The following is a 22,881-nucleotide window of genomic DNA, read 5'->3' as shown; positions in this document are numbered from 1 at the left end:
GCCCTGATAATGGTCTTATACATTTTGATGATTAGTTTGTGGTTTAACCCAGGCGACCATCTACTAGTAAGTTGATTATGTTACTTTTGTTTCGTATTGATTATATTTGTAAGGGTTGAGTACATTTATGAGTCTTAGAATTCGAGCTCGTGACACAACTGACAAGAGATTGTTCTTAAATTATATCTTTTGTATCCAATCCTACAGAAGTGTATAATTGCTGATTTTGAGACAGATACATTTAAACCACACGGAAATAGCACTAATTTGAAATCGAGTCTTGAATTAATTGGAGTGACAGTCATGAATTTTGTCTGCGGCTTCAGTATTAGAAGAAGATGAGCAGAAAAACACTATATTATCGGGGATTAGTTTAAACTCCAGAATTAACATCACTGAAGATGGAATTCAATACAACGTTGAAGAGCAGCCTATTTTCCATCAAATACATGTGTGAAATATAGTGATTGGTGATATTATTCTGGAGATGAAGTCCCAGAAGTGCAGCTGGGTGCAGCAAGTATGAAAGAACAGTTTAGCAGTCACATGAGACTCTATTGGAGGAAATGGTATTTTCCAGGTCTATGAGATGATCAATAGAGGAGTGACTATGTGTAAATTAGTATTGGCATGATATTAAATTTAGTGAGTGTATGCGCCAATATACCCTGGTTTCTACCGTCCTTTTGAAATTGTCAAGGAAATGATCTGTTACGGATACCGGTCTGTAGCTTGATAAAGAATATTCGTTCATTAGTTTCCCGTATAGGAACAAGGGTGTTATCTATCATTGTAGAACGATAAAAGGTAAAAAAATGCGGAGTCATGGAGGTAGGCTATGAATGGAGTAGAAATATAGTTCTCAGTAAAATAAAAGTTCTTGTTTTCGAACCTCCTCCTTTTTGTAAGTTTTATACTCTTTTATAGCGTAGCATGGTAGAAATAGTTTAACATAAATATTTTAACATAAACTTTTCAAATGTGACCGGCTGAAGTTGGTAGCTTGTAGCTGGTGTATTGTTTTCGAGATATACGTCACCATGGCAAACTAAAGGACTCAAAATATGATAAAATTTCACTAGCAAAATGTTTGTTTATTAGCATAAAAGCTGCACGAGCCTTTATATAGCAGATGTGACGATCCTTTAAAACCTACTCCACTTTTACGAGACCAACCAGAGCACATTATTTTAGTAGCCAACAGCCGCACATCAAGCAAATACCTCATCAGCCTAAAATAATGCCACTCTTCGTGAAAGCACATACAAAAAAAAAATCCAGTCGTACTGTCTTCAATTTTTCGAATATTTAGTTTCCTTTTGAACTTCATACAAAAACCCGGCTATTTGTAGGAAATAATGTATATGATGGTTCATCAGATACTTGTTTCGCAGGTTAGTATTGGCTTCCGTTACAAAGAGTTTTTCAATTGCACCCCTTCCATGATTGTTAGCTTTATGGAACTCCTACGATACTGTTTTTGCAGAAGCAGTACTACTCAAGATTATTGAGTTCGGCTCTTACATTTGCGGCGTTAGTTTTATGTTTTCTGACCACAGACCTCCTTAATCTTCTGTCAATTGACTTTGATGTTGCTACTGTAAATACTGACACTCGTGAAAGGTTAAACAATTCACCTGTTTTCGCCAGAAACGCTCCCGCTAACCGATCACCAACCCTTTGCCCTCCTTCGAAGTCTGACAGATTACACATTTCAACGCTTATTTTAACCGTACCTGAATAAATATGGTGATATGCTAAAATATAGTACACAAAGTTAACATGCAAATTGAGCAATACATATACGCCGCATTATTTACACGGGAGTAGTATTGCCAACATGCAACAAAATACTATTTTGCATGGTATTCATATTATTTTGTCTATCCCCTGTATAAATCACTGTATCAAATAACTATAGAATTTCAGTAAAACTTCTCAGTCAGTTTTTTTCATTCATATCGGCCTATCTTTACTGAATAATCCTATGATATCTTTCAAATAAAAAACAAGCTTGCTTTCAATATTAATAAACTCGTTATTATACTGAAAAAAATTCAACAAAAAATAAATATTTGCAGGTAAAACATTCTTCAAAAATATTTATAAAATAACTGATTTTATAAAAGTAGAATAACAGAACTGATTTTTGCTTTATTAAATGAATATAACATTATTATATTTTTTTATATGCAGATATATATTAATACAAATCTGTTTTAAATATTCAACGGAACATTAGTCAAAATTAAATATTCAAATTGGACTTTTCGAGACCGTTTTTCAGCGGATGACGTTTTGACAACAGAAAGATCGGCATAAAAGTGGCGCAGATGTCTCTGGCTGCTACAAGAGTTCGGAACGGTATTGAATTATTCGGTGTACCGTTGATAAGGGTCCTGTCACAAAACCTAACGGGTATATTCAGTTGATTTTCTAATTAGCGTCAAGTACATTTCTATTAGTTCCACCCAACGTAATTGAGTTGGTAAGGAAACTACAGAACTAAACAGATGAACTGATAAATACGTAAATAGAATTCAAATGTTTAAAAATTATAGGTACGAGTGAAAGTAATTTAGATTTTTCCTGATAAATGGTTTTGAAAAGCATGGCTTTAGTAAAACGTTGTTTCAATGCCTCAGTATAGTGCATTTGAAGCGTCATTGGCTGAAGTTACTGCTATTGGAAAATGAAGATTTTAAATAGCTACTTTCGAAACTTTTTTGTGGTAACATAATTTTATACCGTGATTGCCTGTTTTATTACCAAAATATATGAGCATCAATACACGAAATATCTTTCCAACGATAAAGTGCAAGTTGTATTTAAGAGTAGAGGACAAAATAAACAATATATATCTTTCTGTAAATTAGAAACTATAATTTCCAGGTATATGATTTTTATAATTAAATGTTATAATGAAAAATAAAGCCAAATTATGGCTATATTTATATAAGCAATCCTGTATTCTTTTAACAGAACATTTTTTAATAATATGGCGGTTAGGCTACAATTTTTAAGGATGGAAAAGTTCAACCTACCATCCATTAAATTACTTATTTTTATGATATTAGGTGATTGCAAGTATTTTGATCAACGTTATCTGTTGGTGAACGCGCGAAATATTAATATATACAAGTTTTAAAGAATACAAATTAACTGTTAAGTACGATCATTATTGAGCTTTTTATTGTATATAGACGCTCATCATGGAACGATAAACATTGCACATTCAACATTTATTATTTGTTCTTTGATATGAATAAGTTTGCTTCAAAAGCTGAAGCTCATCAAATGCTTTTAGAAATACAAGGTGGTGCTTCCCTGTCAAAAGTGGTAGTGTTGAAGTAATTAAGAAAGGATAAAAATAGTTCGGAAATAATGATTTACAAGACTTATTAGACATAAGTACAACCCAAACTATCAAAGAACTTTCAGATTCTTTAAGAGTTGATGACAGTTAATCGACGTTCTAGGGAAAAGATCTAGAAAAGGCGAAAATGACTACCACACGAAATGACTGAAAAACCCAATTAGAATTATTTCAACAAGACAAAGTAACCCAAAGTAACCCAAGAAACCATTTACAATTGGTTTAAAAAATATAGGAATGAAGCAAAGAGACATCGAAAAGTCTTTGGTCATGTGTATATTGCTGCTTTGACGGCAAAGTTAGAAATGTCTTTTATATCGTATTATAACTGGTGGTGTAATATTAGAATAAACCAAAGCGAAAAGTATCATGGGGATCACCTGGTCATGCACCAACATCACCGGTAAAGCCGAATATACGAAGATACAATAATATTATTCGGTTAAATATTAAACCGGTGAAAACAAACTTGTAAACATTAAAATAGGAAGTGTTACCCCACATCTCTAGACCAAAATCACTTCTGGTTTTAACTTGTTCCTACGCATCAGTCGTGACCTGCCTGTTATTTTTATTAATATACCCAAAAATTAGTCGACTAGCAAATAGCCTCAAAAGACATTCGTTCTTTTGAAATTTGTAAATTACCTGAAAGATGAACGATTAAAAAAAGATTCCAATTTTAAAAATTCCATTAATACTAAACTATAGGCCATTTTACCTATCGCTAGAAATTGCGGGAACAAATGATATTTAAGTATTTATTAAAATATTTGATAAATATACATTTCAAAGGATTCTTTTCAATAAATCATTTAAATCTTAGTTAGGTCATGTTAAAAATGTCTTGTTAAGTATTTAAAAATTAACTTCTCTATAAGCTTTCTACAATTTACGAAAATAATTTTAAATATTTAAACTTTGAAACTATGTAAAAAAAACCATGTTTTCGATATCCATAACGACGATATTTTGACCAAATCATGATTGTTCCAGTAGTGTGGGAAGCTTTAAATATTAGTCAATCATTGTTTCAAAGTTGTTTTAACTACTATAGCAAAACATAGCAAGTCGTAAAAGTTGTAGTGTTTTCAATCTCGCTCGTTATCGCCTTTTGAAACAGTATTATGCTGCGACCATCCTTAAAATTCTATCCTTCCACTCATTCACCATCATATTCTTAATTTTTTATTTGCTTAATCTATAATATATATCTGGCACTTAATAGCGTCTGTCAATATAACTAATATATTTTGTTTTAATTAAATAATGTTTTAATACGAAGCTCAAAGGCGTAATCGTTAATAAGTTATCAAACGTATCAGATAACAAAATAAAAAGTCCCGTAATGAACTCTGTCTTACGCAGAGCAAAATAGATTAAAATGTATTGAAATAATTGCTTTTAATTTTTTAGTTCGAACGTTAGGCGAGTGACAAGTTAAATTAATAGAAAATTGTTTTTTCAATGGCTCTTCGGCTATAAACAATAATAGTATGAAAGAAAAATCTTCTTTTATTTAACTCTTTATTAAAACTGCCCTCCTAGATCAATCATTAATTTATTCATATTAACAATTATTTGTTCACATATATTTTAATTCGTCCAACCATAAGCTGTAGTTCTGTTTTGCCATGTTTCACTTGCCTATCACACAGATTCTCAGGGAACAGGCTTTCAGAAGAAACTTTTAATTTCTTCGATGGCTATGGGGGTTACTTAAACTTTTCTAAGATTGGATCATTTTGAATCATTTCTATTGGACTCATTTCTATAACCCCATAGTTGCAAATCGCGTAACCACACTTTTTTGTGAAGTGTTAACTTGGATTGTGGCCTCTCCATCTACCAGCTCCTTCTTAATAAGCTTTGCGACTAGTGAGTGGTGGTTCTGGGCGTTCAAGTTTTATTATAAAATTCTTTGGAAGCTGTTTAAGTATTTTGCCACTTACTAGATCACAACCTAAAGCTTTTTGATACTGACATTTTTTCAAATTTCGTTAACTCCTTTAGTTATTGGGTTTGTGACTATATATATATATTCCCATTTAATTGAAATGAGTAAGGCATCAGTGACCTGGATCACACTATATATATATATATATATATATATATATATATATATATATATATATATATATCAATGATTATCTGTTAAGTTTTTAGAAATTTTAATAATATTTAAATTTATATAATACGAATCTTCTGGCTAATATATCTATATAACCTTTTTATGTTAATAGCCACACACAATTCTTCTTCCGTATTTATCATTCCGTATTATTATTCAGTTGTTTTCAGTGGAATATACAAATCAATATTTTCTTCCACTTTCAACCGGAATCCATTCCAATTCGAACATTTATTTGTTAATGACGACTTGCTAATCGTTAATATACGAGTAGATAGATCATAAAACAAAAAATTCTCGTTGAAATCTAAAGTTAATCAAAGAAAATTGATTTAACATAAATATATTTCGGCAAGCAGGTTTTCCGTTAACTTGAGAGATAACTTAGGGAGTTAACACCGAATATCAACCAGTTCCCAGTAAGTTTTTATAGAATATAAAGTGATTCATTCTTTTACGAGGACAGTTTTATGATAAGTGATTTTTTAAATTTCCGGCGCTGTAACTTTAAATACATTCCTTCTGCCCTTAACTGGCATCTATTAAGAGAGTACTGCGATATTTCGAGCCACCTGTCTTATTTAATTTGTTTTTATTGACAACCGATAACCTGTAAATTTAAAGGAAAAAGGAAAACAGTGATTTTTGTGTGCTTATTAATCATTATGTTTGGCGTAAAATCACCGCAATCAAAGAAAAGCTATTATCAATACAGACATCAATTTCAGCGGTTAAGAAGTGGTTCACCGGGTTTTGTTGTGATCGTATTCGCGTAAATAACGCCCAACTTTCAGGTCGATCAAAGGAGGTCATCACAGCAGAAATCGTCGAAAAAATCCGTGGAGCGATATTGGACGATCGGAGAATGGCAGACCGTGAGGTGGCTGAAACTTTAAGCATCTCTATTAAGAGGATACATCGCATTTAACATAAATAGTTAAAATAATATGAACATTTTATAACCATATTATAATCACCGGCGAATATTATTCAGAGCTGTCGAAAATATTTGGTGTTGATCTAAAACAAAAACAACAGCATCTAGCAAATGAAAAATGTTCAATTAATACAACACACGAGTACATATGCATGTGGTTACCATGTCAAAAATCCGTAAACTGTACTAAAAACTGGCACTTTATAAAGCATTTCATACAAATTTAGCACCCTGCGACTGTTTCTTGTTTCAAACCCGTGGAAAGGTCTGCACGAAAAGTGAGTTCGGTCCAATGAAGGGGCCACCATTGAAACAAACGTCTACTTTGAAAGCCATAAGAATACACATTATTTTAAAGGAATAAAAAAAGCGAAAAAAACATTGCACTAAATATTTTGAGTTAAAAGTCGATTTTGTATAATAACCTTCAATCAAAAATCCACTAACTTATCAAACTACCCTCATATATTAAAAATATATATATTAATCGGCTTAGCGAGAATTTTACTACTTTTTTAAAGAAAACGGTAGCACCGAGCACCGTGACATTTCGCACGTTGAGAGCTTATATGAAGGAAGAAGCTTTTAGGCTTAAAATATTTGTATAATATGCGCTACAAATAAGTTAATTCCAATAAAACGAAAGGCGCCCAAAATCGCGCAACCAGGAGTATATGTCAGATCGGTAGCACAATATAGATAAACAAATAATTTAGGCTCTGGCCGATGCGCTGCAAGCTGCCACTCTTATACCACCTTTTTTGTTAATCCAGAATGACCAGCTAGAACCAAATGATCTTTTGCTGATGTCGCTAGGAATTTGGGATAGAGCATTGTTTTACGGACAACAGAGATACTGGGTTAGGACTGGGATTGTCGTAATTGGTTATCTACCAGGGTTTGTGGGTGGGTAGGGATTTTATCAAGTTGTTATCCTGTTCTAAAGCGCCTGGACAGAACCTTACAATGATCATGTTCATGAAACTCGCGTTCTTTTTTGGATTCGTTTTTAAAAGGTCGTAACATTGTACCGCAAAATGCCAATTTTATAATTTTAAGTCGGAGTGAAAATCTCTATTCCCTGTATTTAAAATGAAAAATTACTGAGATAAAACATTATTAAACGATGTTATTTAATTTGAAGCCATATTATTTAATATTTCATAATACCCGTAGTTTCGGTTATTCTAGTATTGTTGGAATTATTAAAATTAAATTACATTTCACATTTTTCGTGGGGATAACAAATTATATGTATCTGCTTTACCGGAATATCATTCTAATATAAAATTACAAAATTCGAGAATAACAAGAATCGTTTGCCCTGTATTTACAAAGTAGTTAGATTAGAGCAAGCAGCTTTTTCGGATTCATAATATAAAGTTTAAATGTCTATGAAATTGATATATGAAAAATAGCTGAAATAATTTATTTTCGCTTAAGAACTAATAATAGTGGATATGGTTCTGATGGAAACATAGTATATCAAAAATTAAAGGTTATTAATATTTTTCTCTCTTTTATTGGTAACAATACATTTTTAATTTTAGGTTTCATTAGTAAATCGATTTTGTGACAAAGCACTCGCCGAATATTGCAGGTAATATATACATTAATGTGTGCATCAAGAGTTAAAATGAGTGTTCCTAAGAATATTAACGATTAGATAAAAAAAATTATAGTGTTTTAATTTTCTTATTGTAGGTGAGTTTTTTCACATATGAGATACAAATTAAAACAAAGTTGAAGGCCAAGTAGTAACTAAAAGTAGTAGGTAGGAAAAGTAAAAATAAACTTGAAAATAAGTTTCTGTAATTGACTGAAATAAATCAATTAGCTTTCTGGAAGGGATTTGAATAACTCTTCATGAAGATGAAAAAATGCAGTTTTATTTAATTATAGGAAAATTGCTCTTTTATTAGATAAGCCATGGTATAATTGTTTTGTACGTAATGCGTCATATGTAAACAATATTATGGAGTAAAATATCAAGTCTTGTAACAGGTTACTCAAATAAGTTGCTGAAAATTTGCACAAAAATTAAGAAAGTAACTACATAATTAAGATTAATGGTTCATTATTGATGTAGAAATTACAAGCAATTATACATTTTCACAGTAATTTAGTAACTAATATAAAATATTTACGCATTTCCAGATTATACATTAAAATATTTTTCTTATCTATTGCTTTTGTAGTTATTTGTTTGTTAAACATATTTGTTCACAAGCTAATAGCTATTTAGTGTTTACTATAAATTTCATTTAATATACCTTTCTTTATCCTCAGTATTTTTTCAATTAATATTCTATATAATTAATTTTAAAAAAGTACATATTTATGATATATAGATATATTATTATTCTGTGGTGCTCTCAAGTCATTTCAGTTCACACAAAAGAGGACATTACAGCAGAAACCGAGAATAAGATCCATAGAACAATATAGGACGATCGGAGAATGATAGCAAGTGGCTGAGGCTTTAGGCATCTCAATTAAATAGACATATCACATTTTACATGAATATTTGATCATGAAAAAGCTACTCCCCTTGGGATAGCTGCCGTGATATGCCACATTCGACTACAAACGCATACGTACGACCTCTTCAAAGAACTGCTCGGTCATGTTAATCTGCAAACCAAACACATTTTTGCAAAGAATGGCAAAACGATTTTTTAATTACTATTCAATATAAATAATTAAAAGAAGTAATTATTTACCATAATACTTACCTTATTAAATTTGGTGCTCGTAAAAGGCATTACTATTTTAAAAATAATCTTAATTATATTATAGTACTTTTGGCATATTTATCTATAGTATTATTAACTTATTAATATTTTATTAATTATTAATTATATAAAAGTAACCTTACATTTTCATTAATAGAAGATATTTTATAAAAATATTTAATACACTTAATCTTCAACGTAATAGGTCAATTGGAAAGTTCCCGACCTACCATAGTAAAACACATTTTTTTGCCAAAATTAGTTTTTTTTATTCAACATAATTCCCTTCAAGGGTGATACACTAATTATAGCGACCCTCCAACTTTTCCAACTTTTAATGTCAAATATGATGTTTCAATATCGAACAGCATCGATGTCAGTTCACCTCGTAAGTGCTCTAAATATGATTTGTTTGGATTCTTCTCTAATAACTTTACATTTTTCATGTAGTAATATCTACATAGATTGTATACTCGAAATCAATACTCGAGTCAAATTCTTATTATTATTTTACACGGTTCTATTGTAACAGTATTTAATGTAATTATCGATAATAATAACATAACTAACTTTATAGAGTGTGGTCGAATTTCGACTAGGCAATCACTAGTTGTTATTTTTGGCATTCTTTTTTCTAATTGAACATTTACCAGCGTGGTAACAATATTTATTCTAATTGTAACCAATTGGAATAGATTAAACCGAAATATACCGATAACTCTGGCGATCCGTCGGTTTTCATTTCGACTAACCGGTACCATTACCATAAAACGCGAACAAATAAAAAGGCGAAACACCATCACAAACAGAAAACATCCGATCTAGGTGTTACCGTAAACAATATTTTCGGTCCGCCTTTTGACTAAATGTATTCGGGCGAAGTCGGCATTCCATAAAATCGCGCAATTATTTGAATTTTCTTATGAATAATGTATAACGAGATAACTTCGGCGTCGATCCACGGATAGCCCTAACGAATAACACGTAAACTTTGTTGTTTATAGCTTCGGTTTCGATCGAAAAAGGTACAAAAAATCGATATGAACGTCTGCAACAGAGATCAGTCTTACAATATTCCACCTTCGGGTATTAATGAATTTCGATTTCGAGTCGGCCGGTACGATTTGAATACGTACGTACGGCTCGCTGAAACGATCAAATACTAAAATGCTGACATTTATAATGTATAATGTGGAAATATTTAAGAATATCATTTAACACACACCAAAAAACTAATCAAAAAAATTTCAGATGGTAAATTGATTCGTTTTCTATCATAATTCGAAGTTGTGCCAATTTTTATTACATATATATGGTAATTCTGCTTGTGTCAAAGAAATTTCTTTTAATTTTTCATGTTTCTCAAAATTTATTCATACTAGTGATCGCCCTGAATCGAAATTCCACCACAATTTAACATAGTAAATTAATGATGTTTCTCTCATATGTTAGTAAAACTTTTTTTCGCAATATTTTCAATATAATAGTCTAAGGATTAGCAACGTTTTTGACAGAGAATCTCAGGTAAGCTGATCTTTTGACATATCTTCTATTTCACTCGTTCGGTCAATCGTGATCAATTCGGCCTATGTGACTGGCGGCAGGGGTTACGTTTACCAGTGCACCGCATTGTACCTGTACAGGTAAAATACTCAACTTTTAAATTAATTGAGAATGAATAATTTTTTAAAATGACTTTCAATAGGCTTAACCTCGATATAATCAGTATTGTTAGACAATATAATTTGTCCGATATTTCGACATATCCATATTTTTTTTTAATTAAATATACTTTAACATTTTTCAATATATACTTAATTTTAAAGGTTTAGTGTATTTTGGTAATTGATTTTAAAAGTTTGGTGTAATTTATTGTAAGGGTTTATTAAAAATATCCATCCATTTTTACTTCTGAGAGCACTATTTCATACCTATTATATTTTCGGTACTTAATCAGTATTCCTTATTATTTAACTATAAAATTATTGTCTGGCAAATTAAATTTACGTATTTTCATACTTAAATTACAACCACACTGAAATAATTTGAAATTTAACTTTATAAATAAAAAGTAGCGTCTGGCATAAACAATCATAAAATTATATGGCAATGAATTAAATATTTTTGTTAAGCCTATCAAAAGTCATTAAAATAAAATTATACATTCTTAATTCATTTTAAAGTTATCCTGTAATTATTACCTGTACAGATGCGATATGCAAATGCTGACCGAGAGAGTGAAGGTGATCAAATGTCAAGATTGGCTTACCAGAAATAAATAAGTTTAAATGGTCAATAAAGTATTAATAAGTTGAAATTACCATACCAATGAATAATATAATAAAGTATCATTAAAAAAGATTAGTTTCAGAACTATAACTTCAGAGCATCAAATATAAGTGTATATGATCTTTCTTTCTTTACGTTTGTGTTGTGTCGACACATAAGTATGGAATAATAAATGAAGTAATACATATTTCTACATTAAAACAAAGAATATATTAATAAACAATATTGATATTGATTACCGACACACTGATCTCTGAGATGTTTTGTCAAAATTAGTTTTTTTATTCGACATAATTCCCTTCAAGGGTGATAAACTGATTATAGCGACCCTCCAACTTCTCGATACCATTTTTGTAGTACGATTAGTCCTTTATTTCAAAATTCGCTTCAGTTTCAGCGATCGCCTTTTCATTTAACGAACATTTCCTTCCAGCAAGCATTCTTTTGACATCTGATAACAGCAAATAGTCACTGGGGGCCAGATCTGGAAAATACGGTCAATGAGGAAGAAATTCGAAGCCCAATTCATGGATTTTTGCAACCGTTTTCACTGACTTGTGACACGGTGCATTGTCTTGCTGAAGCAGCACTTTCTTTTTCTTCAAATGCGGCTAATTTTCGGCAATTTCGTCCTTCAAACGGTCCAATAATGCTATGTAATAGACGCTGTTGATGGTCCTTCCTTTTTCAAGGTGTTCAATGAATTCTATTCAATGCGCATGCCAAAATACAGACAGCATAACCTTGCCAGTTGCGTTTTTCCATCCCCTTTGAAGCAGGTTCATCGTTTGCACTCCACTCGGATAAATGTCGATTGTAGTTCGGAGTGAAAGGATGGAGCCATGTTTCATCCATAGTCACATATCGATGCAAAAACTCGGGTTTATTACGCTCGATCATCTTCAAACACTGCTCTGAATCATCAACTCGTCATTGATTTTGGTCAAAAGTGACCTCGCGCGGCACCCTCTTTACACAGAGCTTTCCCATACCCAAATATTCGTAAATGATATAATGTACACGTTCAGTTGATATCTTTAGTGAGTCTGCTATTTCATACAATTTCAACTTACGGTCATTCAAAATCATTTTGTGGATTTTTTTAATGTTTTCATCGGTAACAACTTCTTTTGGGAGTCCAATGCGTTCACCGTCTTCGATGCTTATTTCATCAAGTCTAAACTTAGTATACCAATCCTTGATGATTGACTTTCCTGGGGCAGTGTTCGGAAACTACCATCAAGCCAAGCTCTTGATTCAACTGTATTTTTTCCCTTCAAAAAACAATATTTTAACAACACACGAAATTCCTTTATATCAATTTTTTTCACAATAAAAAAATTTCACTTAAAATGCTATAATTCACAAACTAATTATCCGACAGCTGTCAAATTTATACACGCATCTTTTGAGGGTTAGGGCTAACTAAAAAACATATGTAGTTAATTGTAGTACTGCTATCCATGTGTCAGACTGCGTACTTTTCAATTAACCTGTTATTATGACTTCTACACCTAAATGTTATTAAATCATCAGACGTCTTACAGTAGTTCTATTAACTGTATGCAAATATAAAATCTTTTGTCGAATTAATTTCAGATCAGAACGTCGGCCAAGATGTCGACATAGTAGTGGTAGCAACAATGCGAAGAATATTTAAGAGACTGCATCCAATATGGTACTGCTAACTTCTTGACTGATTTGATGCTCGCTGATGATTCAGATTTTATTCATTTTATTCATTTATCTTTCCTGAAACATTCTAATGAATTATTATGTACATAGTCTAAATACTAAATCAATGTTCAAATAGCGGCGTTGAATAATTTGTTCACTGTAGTTAGTTTCTCAACAAATAATTTTGCAGATAGTCCTATTTTATAGCGATTTGTGGCCAATTATTTTTAACTCCACTCTCCGACTGAACAACTCTAGTTTATTCCAGTTAAATGTGATAAAGCAGGCATTGTTTCTGCATATCTTACAATCGTTACGGCCCTGGTTCTCGCGACCATGTGCAAGATCCGCTATTATCTTAAATAAAATAATATTTCTGCTTAAAACAGTCTTCCATTTTATAACTGGCGCAGTCGATAGAATTTCGAAAATATCATAAAGTCCAAATATCTTAACCGGAATCAAATTAATTATCAAGAAAAGAAAATAGGTTGATGTTGATTTTTGTAATTGTTCTGCAACTACTGAAACCATTCCCTAGTGTAGTTAACTGAAGTTCGAGCAAAAATATTGTAGATGGTGGATTGCAGATTATCAAAGAACCCTAGCTATAATCTATTACATATAATAAATATACAAGTTTTGAAAAACACCCCTAGTCCGTATATTCCCGGCACATGCATCACAGTAAAAGCTGTATTACCATCAAAGGCGGACTGAAATTGCTGTGAAGTAAGCCTACTAGAATTTACAGATTTGTATCAAAGGAAGATTATAGTAGCTCAGTTTCTCAGACTATTGAAGTCACCAAAACTTGAAGGGCCATTCCATATACCATGCAAATTTGAGTAGAAACAGTGCTATTTCAAAGATCCTAAAAATCAAACTGGCGGATGAAGGCACAGGCAATATTCAAAAACAATTTTGCAGCAATTATAAGCTTTCCAGGCGGGATCACGTACATCCACGTACATCCCTCTCGTCGTTTCTTAAGGCGGAGGCCTTATATCATGTAACCATGACGGCACTAGCTATCACGACCATGTGCAAGTGCCCTTTGTTTTTAGACTGCTTCAATAGTTAGTTTTTGTGTTTAAAAACCTTTTTCCATTTCATAACTTCTATTTTTAACCGATTTCAAAAAAGGAGGAGGTTCTATGTTCAGCTGCATATTTTTTTAATGTATATTCGTCGATTTTCCAAATTATTTTGTTTTTCGAAAATATGCACTTCCAAGGTAGTCCCACTGGAACCAAAATCAGGATCTGTTGGGGGAAGGAGAAGATGAAATCGAGAGAAATCGTTAAATTTCATTACATGTTTTTTCATCTAAAATAATCCGATATTGGTGTATAATGTTATTTCTGAACTAATGTGACGAAAAATCGGAAGTAGTTCAGTATAAACGCTATTCAGTTTGCTTTTTAAGCTCTAACCATATCATGTGACAAGTCATATTATAATATAGCTTAAGTAGAAATATTGCAGGGAACTTTTCCTATGGTGTAACGCTTATAACGTTAAGCTTTACACGCGTAATTGCTGTTATCACAACTAAATTGTGTGTATATATTAGGATATAAAATACGTATAATTGATAGCTTAAATAAGGTTTTTGTTCATCCGTATATATTTTATTTAAAAAAATTTTTTGTCTTAAAAATCTAAGTTTGATTATTATTTACTTTTCAGTGTTATTTTAATGTTCTAGTCTCTTATCTATTTTTTGATGTCGATTCAATTTTTTTATTAAAAATATTTTTACTATTTATGTTTCTAATTTCTTTACTAAACTAAACTATTACTTAATTAAATTACATAAAAACCTAATGTTGAACAGTTGATATAATGTAAAATATTATTGTAATATAAATACAAAATGGAAGGACATTTTAAAATAAAACTAAATTACACATGCTTTGAAACAATAATGTTAATCTAAATGACTTAAATATATTTATGTTAATAACAATGCTAATACTTAAAGTGTCCATTTATTTAACAAACTAAATCTAAAAATGGTTTAGAACATCTGCAATAATACTGAAATTTTGTCCGACGTCCGTGTTTCCGCCAGTTTTGCGGGAGATTGGCCGAAACCCATCGCACAGGTCCCGAGGGAACGTAAAGCCAACGGTCAAGATGCGTGCCGAACAGCACTTAAATCAGACTTAGGCTAAATTAGATTTTACTTCCTGGCATGCGAGCAGCAGGTGCATTCTATCCGCCAAGGTGTATATCTATGGGGAATTAGGCGATGTGCTTTGCTTGTTTTGGAGGTCGTCAAAATATAGTCTGCAATAAGGCTATAGTTTCGACGTTAGAAATTTACGATAATACGATATTAAACGGTGGCATGGCACACTTGATATCCTGACGGAACGCTCCATAATTTATCCGTAGTGAATCTTGTAAGTTTTGCTCCAATTCTCCTATTTCGAAATTTATGTGCGATTTAAATGCGATACCCTCATTGTTGTTCTATTGCTGGAACTATATATACTAATATGACATAAAATTTAAAATTAAATCATATTAGGGTTTATATTAGATTGTTAAATTTTCATTGAATTATGTAACCCATAAATAACCTTTTTCTAGGCAAAATTTAAAATGATTAGGTACAAGCATATAATTTGATTATTATAAACAACAGTTAGTATTCAATAGCTTCTCATTTGTCTATGCGATATAACTGTTTTTCGTTTAGTATTATTGAGTTATTCAGTGTATAAAGATGTGAAAGCTAAAAATTTCAGTTATCTCACAATTAATTTTGTTGCTTAGTTTTAACAAATCCCCATATTACATCTCCAACAAACTGATTCAGCAGGATATCCCCTTAGAACCCATAACGAGTATGATTTGAAGTGTTAGTGTGAAGTATTCTAAAAGACTATTAGTGCATCCCAATGCACCCGCTAAACAGTTAAATGTGCGCGATGACAATGTAGTGCATAGGCTCAAACGTAACGTAACCACCATACGAACTGATTAATAGACCCGTAGAGTTAGATTTAATAGTCTCTAGAATAAGTTATTATAGACTTTAAAATAAGTTAAAACATAAGAATAGTTATATTATATAACGGAAATCATATAATCATACTTAATACCCACGAAAACTTTTAGAAATTGTTATGTCGTGGTTTCATTGCTTGCCAAATAAAAAATATAAGATTTTGTAGCTTATTATGTCCGAATAAAAACTAAATATACTACAATATTCGCAAAGGCAAAAAGCATAGGTTAGACCAAGAGATACAACCAAAAAAGTTATTAAAGTTGCTGTGAATCTGGTGGGATCAGCAAGTTACAATGTATTAGAATCTGCCAAAACTGAATGAAATTGTTATTGCAGTCCACCGATATTAACTGAACTACTAGCATATAGCATAGTTACAAAAAATTGGCAGTGATATTGGGTAACAGACTCAAGATTGTTGGCTTGTATAAAAAATCTAGGCCATAAGTTGTGAAAAAACTATTGAAGCTCAAGGGGAACTAATAGCACTAATAGCAATAATATATGGCGAACAACCACTTGTTTGATGCATCATGGCTTTGCTGGACAGTATATTACCAGACAGACGGTAAACATTTAAGTAAAAAATGGGAGATATTTTGTAACAATTTTTAAGATATTAATAACTTATATTAAGCTATTGTATTACCAATAATACTTATATTGCTGAAAACTGGAAAGGGTTGTAACAGAAATTTTTTAACTAGATAAAATACTACTGTACTTATTCCATTTAGAAATATGACACTAATAATTTGATAAAAGTAAAGTCAGAGTACTTTTGTCTTTACTTCTCTACAATTTCTATACCCACATTTATTAAAATTATTCCACAATATCAATAAATATTATATAATTGTTGCTGTTTTCTATAATTTTTATTATTAATTCGAATATTTGATATACCATAGACAATATTTTTCTGACATACTAAATGTGGAAATAGTTCTTAGAATTTTGTGAATATTTAAATATTTCATTAATAAATACTGCATGGCATAGCGTAAAATGTATCAACTATAAAGTTGTCCCAAAATTTTCATAATTTCCCCTTTTCTGCTTTTTACCAATTAGGGTTTAAATGGACTATTGCGTGTATGTGTATGTATATATATATATATATATATATATATATATATATATATATATATATATATATATATATATATATACTGTTTAACGTGGGCTCCAAACCATGCTCCTCAGCACTATGCTTACCGACTGGCGAAATCATCCCAGCAAAATCCATTCAAAATTCAAAATTCCGGTCTTACCAAGCCTGGTTACTGGCGTGACTGGGATCATTCTTCTTTTTGGATTTTGCACTCTTGTCTAAGGACAATTACAAATATAGAACAATCACAAACATAAATCTACGACCATGTCCCAACAGGTTTAGAATTATCGACTACTGCAACAGCATGAGGACCGTCCTGTCGCCTTTACCGCTGCGTCAGCCAAGCCAGATCATTATTTTGTTATTGTATTACATTTTCATTTATTTATCTTTTACAATTTTGTCAACATCAACGTCAATATTGGTAGTAGCTAGACGCAGTGCATCATTAAGTAATGTATCTGCCAATGCAGACTCTATTTCAATTTTACCAACGTCATTGCTGAAGATTAGCCTGACTATCTCAGTCGGTAGAGCATGAGACTCTTAATCTCAGGGTCGTGGATTCGAGCCCCACGTTGGGCGAATAAAATAGAACAGTAGTAATAAATTAATTTGTAAATTAAGATTGTACTAGGCTTATCTAATATAAGATGTAATTAACAAAAAAGTTTTCGAATATACACTTTCACAAAGTTACTGCCCATCATTGAACCTATTTTTAGGCAAATATTCAAGTTGTACATGTTGGCTATATTACGCTTTGCTTGTTTTGCTACTTTAAATTCAGGTAAGAATGCAAGAACATCCTGGAACTGAGGATCTTTTATTTTATTTTGTAGTTCCAAGGCATCATATGCTATTTCATATTTTAAAAATAAAGGTATTTTATTCTTAAAGCAAAAAAGCGCTGCAAGTACTCTCCAGCACTTAGTCATCTGATTTCTGAATGTAATAATAATTCTCCATAAGTTGCATCAATTTAATTTTAAAAGTCTCTAAATTTTTTATGTGGTGATGCCATGTTTCCACCACTAATCAAACTGGTTTACCTAACAACAACTTTCATAGCATTCCGATGAATTATGTCTTCTTGGTGAATGATGCAGTGGAATAACAGGTAATCAAAGTCATTTTGATTTAAAAATCCCGCTAGTCACTATCGCTGTCATAGCTTTTGTCCCTTCAATTACAATACAAAAACATTTACAAAATCTTTGTTATTAACTGCTTCTGAAAATCTTTCAAAATACAACGTATAAATATGATAAATTGACTAATATCGGTCCGCTTGGTACTTTCATCCAAACATATTGTATAGTACTCGCAATCTACAAAGTGATCACATATACTTTTCGAATTATAATCACACATGTCATCTATTCTTCGCACCATCGTTTGATGAAATAATACTGCGGATTCAAACTTTTCCGCCAATTTCGGCTGCATGAAGCGTTTAGCTATTGGAACTGCGCTATTTTTAATTAAAATTCCCTCACTAAACGGTTTCTTAGCTCTGGCTAATTGTAATAGGACTTCATAAAAGACAGCCAAACATTCTTAAATCTCTTTACTTACTTTAGAAAACATATTGTTTAATAATAAACATTGTTTTTTGTATTAGTTTTTTTGTACTCAACTACCATAACTTCATTGCTCCAACAAAATGTTTTTATAATTTTCTTCGTGTAAAGTAGTATAACGTCATTTAATATTATATTCTTTACTTACAGACAACACTTGCATACTAAAAAATTTGAATTTTATTTTTATTTTTTGGAGATAAAATAGTTTAATTCCCATTCCTTATTGAATGCATAGTTTTTTTCGCTTAACTTCCGCTTCTTTGCAGACATGATGAGATTTTTGAGAAAATAATGTAAAAATCTTCAATAACTTGACAGTACCTTGCGTAATGAAAACGGAAACTCGTCGCGTTGTATGACAATTAATAACTAACAATACCCAATATACCCCGAATATTAGCAGAAAACCTTCGAGGATTCCTATTTTTCGTTTGGGGAATTCCCCTAGTTCTTAAGCGAATGGTGACGTGCGCGGTAACACGTATCAGATACTCGCCTAAAACATTTGAATTTCGTGGCGAGCATCAAATAGGGATAAAAAAAACTTGTTGACACAAGAGAAAATAATTTGCTCATCAAATCTTTTGGGATTACGAAAAAATCAAACTGTAATATTCTCTCTACAAAAATGTTGTTACTTAAATAAAAAAAGATTTGGCGGGCCACATTAATTCAAGCATATGGACCGCGAGCTATGGTTTGGATGGCTCTGCCGTACAGCATCATATCTTTATCTATGTTTTAAGTTTTAAATTATATGATTTGATTATAAAACTTAGTCATATACTTTTTTACTAAATCAATTAATGTAAATTAACTTGTTTTGTTTCGGTTTTCATACTTTTACGTTTCATTTCATTCAAAATAATTCAATAGAATTTGGCACCCTTTTAGGTCTAACCTTTAAAATCCAAGTAAACTATTTCGTTAGTATTTTAATTATTTTAATTATAATAATATATAATCACCAAAAGATTATCTCTAAAAGAATGATTCTTTTTTCGTAATATCTACTTTTGAGAATAAGGTAGTTATTACAATACATAACTTTATTAAACCTTAATATTATATTAAACCGTTAATAACTTTAGATTTATCTATTTTACAAAAACAAGTTTTAAAAGAAATGGTATAAATGCACAAGAAAACAAATGGTAGATAATAATTACGCGTGTTTTTAAACTTATTGATTCTATGTTTATATTCACCAATATGAGATATCTATATAAACTCTCTAGATTCGTGGAATATTTTTTTATTTATACGTAAACATTTGCTTAAAATGTTAATTTTCTTAAACACTCAGCAATTTTCCAACAAATATTTATACATATATAGATATTTCTACAGATTGAATTGGTTTTATTTCCAATGTAGAAAAATATTGTATTTAATTTGTAAATAGTTATTTATATTCAACAAAACAAGAGGAAAAGCTATGTTACTGATTTTATTATCCTTATTATCCTTGTTACTTATCTGAATTACAAAATTGTATTTATACGATTATATTAAGTAATTACAAATATATAAGATTTAAATAATTCTCTTTGTTATATTTTAGAGTCTCCAAACCATGGTCCATAGCATTAAGCCTACTAACAAACCAGTGACCAACTTGGAGACGTTCGGTCTTATCCTACTCGTTTACTGCCATAACTGAGACCATTCTCCTTGTCGGATTTTATACGCATGCCTTAAGGATAATCACATTTATAATCAAACACAATTATAAATGTAATAACATGCCCCAGCACGATGTGAAACCGTAGCTATCGCAATAGTAGGGGGCCATCTTGTCGCCTTCATCACTGGGACAACCAAGTTGGATAAATCAATTCTCGTGTAACTGCATATTATAAATACAGATACAGTGTCCAAAATTATAAAATGGTGAATTGTGTTTTTATTTTGTGGTATAAAACCCGTATTTTTAAGTTCTAGTTATTCGTCATCGATTATTAATATACTAAGCAAATAAATTACAATTTCATATCTATATCAGAGCCTATATTACTGTACTGTGTATGTGTAAGTGTTAATGAAAGTACTATTATAACCATATATTTAGCGTCACCGTAAATTTTACCTTCAAGTAGTTAAATTATTTATTTATTGATCAATAATTGAATGAGATTAGATAATTAGTTTATTGGGTAATTAATATTAAAAACATAAAAAAAGTTAGGTAAAAGGAAAAAAGAACAAAGTTAATTCACGTCTAAACATGCCAACAAAATTAAAGTGTTTATTGTCCTTTATTTTATTATTACTTTATGGTTCTCGTTACTATGGTTATTTATATCCGCTATAATTCGTATCAGCTTCAGTCTTAAAACTATTCTCGCAGTAGCATTACAGAATACCAAAAAGCCAGTGAAATCAAGAAAAACATTGAAGAAGGTTATTCCGAAAACTGACCGAAACAATGATTTCCAATTTAATATTGTTTATTATAAGAAAATATGTGCCTACAATATGCAGTAACATTGGAACAATGCGCCAAGAAAGTATCTCGGTACCCAAATGTGATCAATATTGCACGGATGCCTCCAATTTGCCACAGGAACCATCAACAGTTACTAATATTTCTGACAAGAATAACAACATTATTTCGAGAATCAATGCCGCCGACGATTCAACGCAGATACTGAGCCAATCTTACTTCCAGGACATTACGGGAAAACAACTTTCCAATTTAATGGAATATGGTATACGCAACCAACCAAATTTTATTGGAAGTTCCGCTTATTTAGAAATTCAAAGGCTCCTTCTTTTAACCAGTAATTGATTATTAAAAAGCTAAAATAGTTATTAGTTTCTAACCTAATTTTGTTTATTACAGGAAAAAGAAGTCAGGTTTTCAAATTTTCAACACATTTCCCAAGCCCTACAGAAGCAAGCAGTCTACCTGCTCAAATCACCCTTACCAACTTGAGATTCTGCATCCACAGCGAACAATTTGAACATTGTACTTCAAAAAACTATCCAAGTAATTACGTCATCTTGTTATATCACCATGAAACCGTTTACGCTACTGAGATTACCGAACGTAATGAGTTCGGTTGGATAGATTTCAAAGGATCATTTGTTTACAAAGATGCAATGCGAAATTTTAAAATAATTGCGGAAGTGTATGCCCTCCACTTTACGACATCAAAAAGCTTGAAGTCTTTATTCGGCAAAGATAACAAAATGGCGCAACTGGAGCTAATTGGCAAAACCACTATAGATATCAAAAACGCTTCAAAGGGAGTGTTTACATTTCGACATAGTAATGGATACACTTACGATTCGGATAAGTTAAAGGCTACAATAGAGACTAAAATACAATGGCCAGAAATATATCGAGGATTCTTCACAATTGGTATTGAGAAGATTGGTCTTCCCTTATTGTGGAACAAAAGATGGTGTACTATAAATAATGGTAATATATGCCATTACATGTACCCATGTGAAGAAAATTACGAAAACTTGGGAAGGACTATATCATTAACGAATTGTGTAGAATGTCTGGAAGTCAAAAATATTTATCCAAAGAAAAAGTCGTTATTATTAAAATTTAAACGACTTCCAAACATATATCTTACTCCAGATCCACAAAACGATATTGATATATGGAAACAAAGAATAAATTTGATAATTAGTAGTATTAATTGTTGGAATATAAATAAATAAGACCTACGAAAGTAGATACGTATGTAAAAATATTTTAATTTAAATGTATTATACTATATTAATATGTTAAATGTATATTGTAATTATAATAAAATATTTAAAAAATGCAATTACTTTTTTTTATTATGTTCTTGTTATTCCCACTTCCTATACTAAAACCTCATTTTTACATACTGTTTAACTGAACTAGGCTACAGCTTAAATTGACGTCCAAACTGTGGTCCTCTGCTTTAAGCATGCAGAATGGCCAGTACATCCAGTCTTGTTTTCTTGATATTAGCTTGATTTATAGACATTTACAATAATATTTATAAATATAAAATATATCCT

At 31.2% G+C, this 22,881-nt stretch overlaps 1 protein-coding gene and 1 non-coding gene across 2 annotated transcripts in view; both read left to right on the top strand.

The window, feature by feature from the left end:
• LOC143206873 (uncharacterized) overlaps nt 1–22,881 on the top strand; it is a 330,748-nt gene that overhangs the window by 99,665 nt on the left and 208,202 nt on the right. The window lies entirely within an intron of this gene.
• On the top strand, nt 17,800–17,872 carry TRNAK-CUU (transfer RNA lysine (anticodon CUU)). The gene has a single exon. It is a non-coding gene; the product is annotated as a tRNA-Lys (tRNA).

Source organism: Rhynchophorus ferrugineus, unplaced genomic scaffold, assembly GCF_030347505.1.
Source record: "Rhynchophorus ferrugineus isolate W39M unplaced genomic scaffold, kcgeb_rfMv2 rfM1, whole genome shotgun sequence".
NCBI classification, from domain to species: Eukaryota; Metazoa; Arthropoda; class Insecta; order Coleoptera; family Curculionidae; genus Rhynchophorus; species Rhynchophorus ferrugineus.
This window is presented reverse-complemented; position numbering and strand designations above follow the sequence as displayed.